The sequence below is a fragment of the Argentina silus genome (assembly GCF_951799395.1).
Source record: "Argentina silus genome assembly, chromosome: 9".
Classification (NCBI taxonomy): Eukaryota; Metazoa; Chordata; class Actinopteri; order Argentiniformes; family Argentinidae; genus Argentina; species Argentina silus.
In genome coordinates this window covers 11,948,595-11,956,665 of record NC_139663.1, presented here as the reverse complement: position 1 = coordinate 11,956,665, position 8,071 = coordinate 11,948,595, and positions in this window count along the sequence as shown.

The window sequence follows — 8,071 nt, the reverse complement described above, 5'->3', positions numbered from 1 at the left end:
TTCATCTGGTCTCAGAATTGACCACCATGCTGATCAAAGAAACCTGGACCACTCTGGGCTTTAAAACAATGTTACAGTAATATCACATGTCGGTGTTTTCCAACCGGACTCTCAGATCATCAATGAAAGATTCATTCAGTTCAGTTTCACGTACACCCACTACAGGAAGGGCTGGCAGCTGGAGGGATGAAAAACGACAGGACGAGGAGAAGAAAGAGATCCTAAACGTTCTGGCTGAGGGGAGGAGAGGCTTGGAGGGTCGACTGGGGAATCAGTGATCGGTGGAGAAATAAATTTCCCAGGAAGGATGAATGAGTAAGAACACCATACATAGGAAGGAGAGGAGTAGGAGGACGAGGAGGAGGGGGGGGGGGGGAGGAGGGTGGGAGGGAAGGAGGAGGAGGGGGGAGAGGGAGGGTGAGAGCCTAGGAGGTGGAGGACACCATGCTGTACTGAAAATGAATTTCACCAACCTCAGTTGTACGGCAATAAAAAGATCTTGATCTTCTATGTTGAGGAGGGGGCAGAGGAGGGTAGGTGAAGATGAGGAAGAGAGGAGAGGAGAGGAGAGGAGAGGAGAGGAGAGGAGAGGAGAGGAGAGGAGAGGAGAGGAGAGGAGAGGAGAGGAGAGGATGTGAGGGTTGGTGGGATCAGTCATTCCTTCTCTGTGAGCACTAACAGCTCCTGTTGACAGCAGCTGCAGAACATCAGCTGCTCTGCTTCTGAAAGAGAGAGAGAGAGAGAAAGAGAGAGAGAGAGAGAAAGAGAGAGAGAGAGAGAGAAACCCATTTCTGTCAAGTGTCCAAAACCTTTATTCTCTTTTTCTGTTGAATAGCTGGCGAACTTCAGCCCATGGCTGTTTTCCTTGAAGGAGAGTGGAGCAGGCAACTGTGAGGGGAAAGAGAGAAGGGGGAGGGAGAGAGGAAAAGGGATAGGAAAGACTGAGAGAGGGTTGTGTGAGAAAGAGACAAAGTGGCTTCAATGTCTCATTATCCCTTCATCTAGTAGTATACCCTAGTGTGCAGTAGGTATGTTATAGGCTACAGTAATATGACATGTTATTTCAACCCTCAAATTCACATTTAATAAACTTTGATTTTATTTGAAATTCATCTTCCTAAGGTAACGTTAAACGTAATTCATCTCATTGGCAAGGTCCAAGAATGTTGTTTTATTTATCCAGTCCCCGGGCCATTCCAAAGTATGAATACACACACTAGCTGCCTAACTTTGGCCCAGTGGTATGTCGTTTATGCCTGGGTTCAGACCTGCTGATGTTGGGTGGTGACCCCCAGTCCCTCCAGAGCAGCGTGTCTGAACCCTGGTCAGAGAAACAAGCAACAGGCCCGGTCACCAGGGGTCAAGGAGGTTTACAAGATTAGCCCAATCACTAACCACTTCGGAATTTGGAAACTATTTGCTGGCACATCAAGGCTTTGTGGGTTCTTGGGCATTCCTGTTGAGGCTGTGTCCTGTTTTGAGTGTCCACAGCAGCGCAGACTGTCTCCCTCATCGGACAACCCCCCAACGCCCCCCCCCCCCAGCCCCCCCCCCCCCAATTCCACTGTACAACAGGAGGATAATTGTCGGAGATGCTTTTTGTCTTTATTGTCGCTGTGTAGCGTATGAGGATCATCAGAGCATGTTTTCATTCTGCTCTTCTTGCAGGACATTTAGCTATACTAGACATAAAGATAAGCAAACGTGGCGCAGTTTTTGGGAGGATAAAAAAATATAATTTACAACTGTCTCAAGTTTGCATGTTTGTTCTACTGCAGTAGATAAAGTTAATTAAATTGTTACATTTTCATACGATTTTCAATATCTCCAAGTCCCCGCCCAAGTTTTTTATGTCGTGAAAATAAGTTGAAGGCGTCATTCAACTCTGCTGATTTGACAACTTAATTGTCGTTCACGTTCCTAACTGCCGCCCACCCCATCACCTCATCCCCATCTCCCGCGAAACAATTTCTGAGCAGCAGCTCAGCACAGCACCCATGTACAGCGAATATATCGACTTTTAGCTGGAATATATGTACTAATCGAAACTTATCAAAAAAGAAGAGGAACCGCACATTTTGCAGACTTTTACCTTTATTTCTCAACATTTTCCCTTAATTATCCCGCTCCGATAGCTGGACGTTTTTTGTTAAATAAAGGTAAGTTTATTTTTCTGAAAACGATTTGACTTTATTCAGTCATCAAAAAAGTGATACACTGATAAATAAATTTTTCAATGCATGAAAAGGCTGTATAAAGGAATCCAATAGCACGTACACGTAAATTGATTGCAAGTGATGCTCCTGGTAATTTAAGGGGAAATCACTGGACGTCAAGGTGTCAAGCTGCTAATGTTCTCAGATTTTTCATGTTAACCCTTGTTACTATTTCTTCATCATAGTAAGACAAGGTGTCCTGTACTTTACAGTTGAGACGTTGTGCGTTGTGCGCTTGGAGCGCATAGGAGAGTATAGAACTGTGCGTAAAATAGAATTGGTGCGCAGCTGAAGACAGTGGATCGGATCATGCATATGCAACACCTTGTGTTATCCAAATTACATTATTCACTAATTGGACATTGGACAGAAAAATATATCTTTGTTTCAAGTGCAGATATTACTGGACTGGTACATTAAATTCAAGTGCCATCTCACACAGACATGGCACTACATTTCACTGTACAAGACAGTGCTCTCTCTTTCTCTCTCTCTCGCTCGTGTGTTTGTCTGTGTGCGTCTGTGTGTGTGTGTGTGTGTGTGTGTGTGTGTGTGTGTGTGTGTGTGTGTGTGCATGCGTGCATGTGCATGTGCATGTGCATGTGCATGTGTGTTTAACAGTGTAAGATAGAGCTTTTTGGAAACACAATCTCTGTGGGAGAGTATGCAGTTGTGTTTGTGTCTTGATGTTTTCTGTCTCCATCCCCCCTCTGGTTCCTTACATTCTTCTAGTCTCACCATCCCCTAGTGCATACTGTTGAGTAAACCTCAAACCAGTGCACTTATTCTGGCTGCACATACATGTTTAAGAAACTGTAAATCAGTGTAAAGTTACATAATGAGGTGAGAGTTCAACAGAATTTCCTCTGAGCATGTAACCCTTTCTAAAAGAAACTGCCCAGTATTCAGCATGTGTGTATATAGAGTGACAAAAGTATCACTCCCACAATGCCCAATCATAACATTGTAAAAGCCCACACTGTAGTATTGCAAACAGGCTGCTCAAAACATCTGCAGCTTTCAGTCAAATGGGAATCCTTAAAACCCAGTTCTAGAACAGTCAAATCAATTGGTTACTGTGGTCCACTGGGGGTGCCCAGTCAGAACAACTGGCCTGGAGTCACACCAACATCTCAGGTCAGTCAGTGCGTAGTGGGGCATACCTCACACAGCCTCACCATTAACAACTGATCTGAGTGCAGCTTAGAGGGCAGCAGATTGAAGACATTAGTTGTATATGTCTATGTGTATATTTGCTATATGCTATGATTCTGTATATGTCAGTGGAGGCTGGTGGAGATAGAAATCAGAGGACGGGCTCTTTGTAATGTGTGTTACCAGGATACCATTTCTCATTCCATTCCATGCATTACAATGAGCCCGTCTTCTGATTTCTGCCTCCACCAGCCTCCCCTGGTATACATATGCCATGCTATGCCATGCAATGCTATGCTTTGCTTATTCTATGCACTGGATATGTCACTTAAAATAAGCTTGTGTTTTCCTGCAACTTTCATCTTGTAAGTGTCCAGAGTTCAGCTGAGTTGGTTCTCTTATGGTAACATTTATGACGCTATGACTTGTGATCTGTAAAGGCCTTCTATTGATGTTTGCTATGTGGAAGTTTAGAGAGCCAAAACTTCCCTATACACTCTTTGTCCAGTGATCTGCATGTGCTATTGAACTGGAATAATAGGCTGCATTTACCCTCCACTGTTGTTCGGGCCTAATTACCCCTGTGTTGTGTTGACCGTACAGTCAAGATACATAACTTGTGGAACTGGTAAATGAGTAGGGAGAAAGGGTTTGGGAAAGCAAACATAACTTTGAAGATTGATTTGATCGTAGCAAGCTGTAGTGTTGCAATGTTTTCCTTGAAGTGAGGGGCCTGTTAGAAGAAGTCAGTGAACTACTGCCACAGGCCAAGTGAAAAATGAAGTCTTATCTTGAATGTTTGTCCCCCAGGGTTCATTTGCACAGTTGAAAGAGTACATGAAGGAGGGAATATGAGGAGGAGGAATTAAAGGGAAGTACTTTAGCATTGAAATGCAAAGAGTATAGCAATCATCACATTCTAATCACGTAAGGGTCAACAGAGGACACAAACACTCGCACACGCACACGCACACCCACACCCACACCCACACTCACACACACGCACACGCACACGCACACGCACACACTCATACCACTGGCACTAAGGGACCTGGCAGAGCTTCTGTAGCCACGTCGCAACAGTAGATGCTTGTAAACTTAGCAGTGTGTAGTATTTGGAGTCATGCGTAATGCGCTGGGTGCACAGTCCCAACCCACAGCCTGGTGGTGCAGTCACTGCTCTAAAGGGACCATGACGCTCCAGTGGAACCAGCCTCAGAACTGACCCACTGTGGCAGAACTGTCCCATAGCAGAGCCCAGTTCTGCAATTTGTGGTTCTGTGGTACCAGCTGTTTCTTCTGAAGCCCTGATCTAACTTACTGGCAGGCAGGCGGACAGAGGGGGAAAAGAGGAGGGAGAGTGGGAGAGAAAGAGAGAGCGAGAGAGAGAGTGTGAGAGAGAGAAAGAGAGAGACAAATAGAGACAAAGAGAGAGAGAGGGAGGAAGAGTGAGTGAGTGAAGAGAGGCAGAGAGGAAGACTAAAGAAAATAGGGTGAGAGAGAGAGAGAGAGACAGAGAGAGACAAAGAGAGAGAGAGAGGAAGAACAAAAGGAGATGAAATGTGTTTCTAATCAGATTGTTCAGTTCCAGTACCATAATGGGGGCGTCCGGCTGGTTCTCTCAGTCGCACACTGGTCCCATTACTCCGCGTCTGTCTCTGCCTCCATTTAGATGCAATCAGACAGAGCTGTTCTCTCCAGCCTTGCGGCACGACACACAGCCTGTTTACGGATGTTTGCAGGTACAATTAAGGGATAAATAACATGTTTAGCAGAGCCTTGTGTCTCTGCGTGTGTCTATAACGAGTCCATTTACTCTATAAAGAGCCTGGACAGGATTCCTGCACTGGGGGCGTATATGTGCAGAATTTATGTACACAGAAGCATCTGACCGCTCACAGAGGAGGGAGAGAGAGATTCAGAAATGGAACTGCTGAAAGAGAGAGGAGGGTAGAGAGGAGGGAGGAAATATATATTTTTATGATATACTGAAAAACAGAGAAGGGGGAACCGTGCAAAGTCTCAGGTGGGTGAATTGGAGAGTGAGAGAGACACAGAAAAGGAGAAAGAGCGAGAAACAGAGAGAGAGAGACAGAGAGAGAGAGACAGAGAGACAGAGAGAGACAGAGAGAGAGAAACAGACAGACAGAGAGAGAGAGAGACAGAGAGAGAGAGAGACAGAGAGAGACAGATAATGGGAACAGAGAGAGACAGAGAATGGAAACAGAGAGAGAGATGTAGTAGGAGATGCAATACTGACACCCATAGACGCCCATAGAGCCCATAGAGCCCATAGAGCCACGGAACAGTAGTGGCACTGGCGAGACACAACTCTTCTTCACCTCAGATTGGTGTTGACACCAGGGGCCAGAAGCCTGCAGTGACTGTGTCTCCCTCCTCCTCCTCCTCCCTCCCCCACCTCCCTCCCCTCACCTCCTCCTCCTTCCTCCCTCCCTCCCTCCCCAGCAGTAGTAGCTTGTGTCCTACAGTCCTAATCGGCCCTTTAATGGAATTGCAGCTAATCGTTAATGAGCTGAGGGATCAGCACACAGGCGCCGGGCAACAAAGAACCCCCTCACCCCTCTTTTTCCCCTCATCCTGCACTCCTCAGTTCTCCACTCCGACTGTCTTCCTCTGCCCCCCTCTCATCCCCCTGCTCAGTCTTCCACTCTACCTCCCTACCCTTCTGATCAGCCCACTCCCCCATCTTCCTCTTCTCCACCCCCCCCCCCTCCTTCCCTCCTTCCCTCCCCCCTCCACTTCTCTAAGCCCAAGTGGCATGGACAAGGCGACTGTCCTGTCACCCGTAACCCCAGAGGCCAAGACACTCAGTCACACTGACAGCCGTGACAGTAATCCTCAGAGATGCTGTACTGTGTGGTGTCCTGGTAAAAAAAAAATCCTGGTAATTAAGCAGTTAAGATTAATTATTTAAGATTGAAATAACTTGGAGTTTGACGACCTGTGTGAGAACTGGTCTCATTGAAATGGATATACTGTAATGTCTATGAGGTTGACTGGTACAAAGTGAGAAGCCCTCTAAAAACTTGTTGTGGTTGGAGAGTAATTTGCATACCAAACAAAAGAGATTTAATGACCTGTTGGCGGACGCAACGCAAGGGGTTCTGTCAGCCAAAGGAGCGTTCCCAAAACAAGTCAATCTTGACTTTTAACAGCCTGACACATTTATGTGACCCTGAATGCTGTTAATGTGTTGTCTTTCTCTAACTGTGTTCTCTCTCTCTCTCTCTCTCTCTCTCTCTCTCTCTCTCTCTTCTCTCTCTCTCTCTCTCTCTTCTCTCTCTCTCTCACCCCTCTCCTGACGTGATCTGAATGAAGACTGGGGACCCCACCTACCTGGATGTCAGAGAACACTAAGAGGATTGAAGAAGGCAGAGAGCAAGCGAGTGAGGGAGGGAAAGAAGAGAGGGAGGGAGGGAAGACAGAAGGGATTAGGAGCTAATCCAGAACACGGCCAATCCTAGAGGAGCCCCTTTCCTTCCAAGACGCAGACAAAACAGTCACATGGATTACGGCACTTTACTTTATTGCCTTTTAAAAAAAGCATTATCCCCCTTTTTTTGATAGTGTTTGTTTTCATTGTCCCTAAACGCCTGGTGTCCTGGGGGGCTGTTGGACATTAACTGGACTCTAAAGCCGAAGATAAAGAGGAGCGACAGGCTGGGAGAGAGAGGTGAGAGAGAAGACAGGACATCCCTTGAACAGTGTGGTGCCACACAGGGATAAAGCTCTCTAGTGGGAGACGAAGAGGGTACATGGACCCCCTGCTCTTTCTGCCTGGTCGCAGAGATAGAGAAATAGAGAGAGTGAGAGAGAGAGAGAGAGAGAGAGAGAGAGAGAGAGAGTGGTGCTGACCTCCGCTTTGGAAGTTACATTCGAGATAACACGTCTATGATCAATAACATAAAGGATTAAGTTCAAGTAAGCAAGATGTTGTGGATATTCTAATGTCGTTGTATGTTTGATGTTAGTATAGATTGTGAGGTGAGGTTGCTCTCAACCACTATATGTCTGTAGTCACTGGTGTTGGTTCATTGTGGGTGGTCATAAGCTGATAAACAGGCTTCTGGATCTCATCCCTGTAAGCCATAGCAGAAGTGATATAGACCTAGTTGGTGATGCTCGTACAGTATTGTGTCATGGTATTGGAGCCTAACTGTTGGTGAGTGGAGAAAGCACTGGGAGAGAGTCAAGTTGGAAATAAAAGGTGTTTGACAAAATCCAATTACAGTTCTTTAACAGGTTATTTATCAACCCTAACAAGTGTGTTGGAACAGGGCACATAGGGACGTAGCTGAAACAAACCGCTGCCAGATGCATTACTCGAAACTGATAGAGTATCTGCTGTGCCAAGACGGGCAAGGAATTTTTACTAGGCTTGGAGAAAACGGAAATATTTATTCTGGTTTTACAAGGATCTTGTAAACCTCTGGCGAAGTGATTAGTGTCTAGACGGGTGGGATGTTCGTTAACTGTTTGTAAACAACAGCTTGGATTGTCATAGACAGAGATTAACAGGTGATGCTGCTGGCTTAACAAGACTGTGACACCTCAAGAGTTCTACAGAGGCAAGACCAAGAATAAGCAGTGTTTAAAATTATAAAGCCCTTTTGGAGAGGTTAGTGGGGGAAGTATGTATTTTGGTTGCTAAAGGGGATGGTGCATTTAAGTGGTATAAT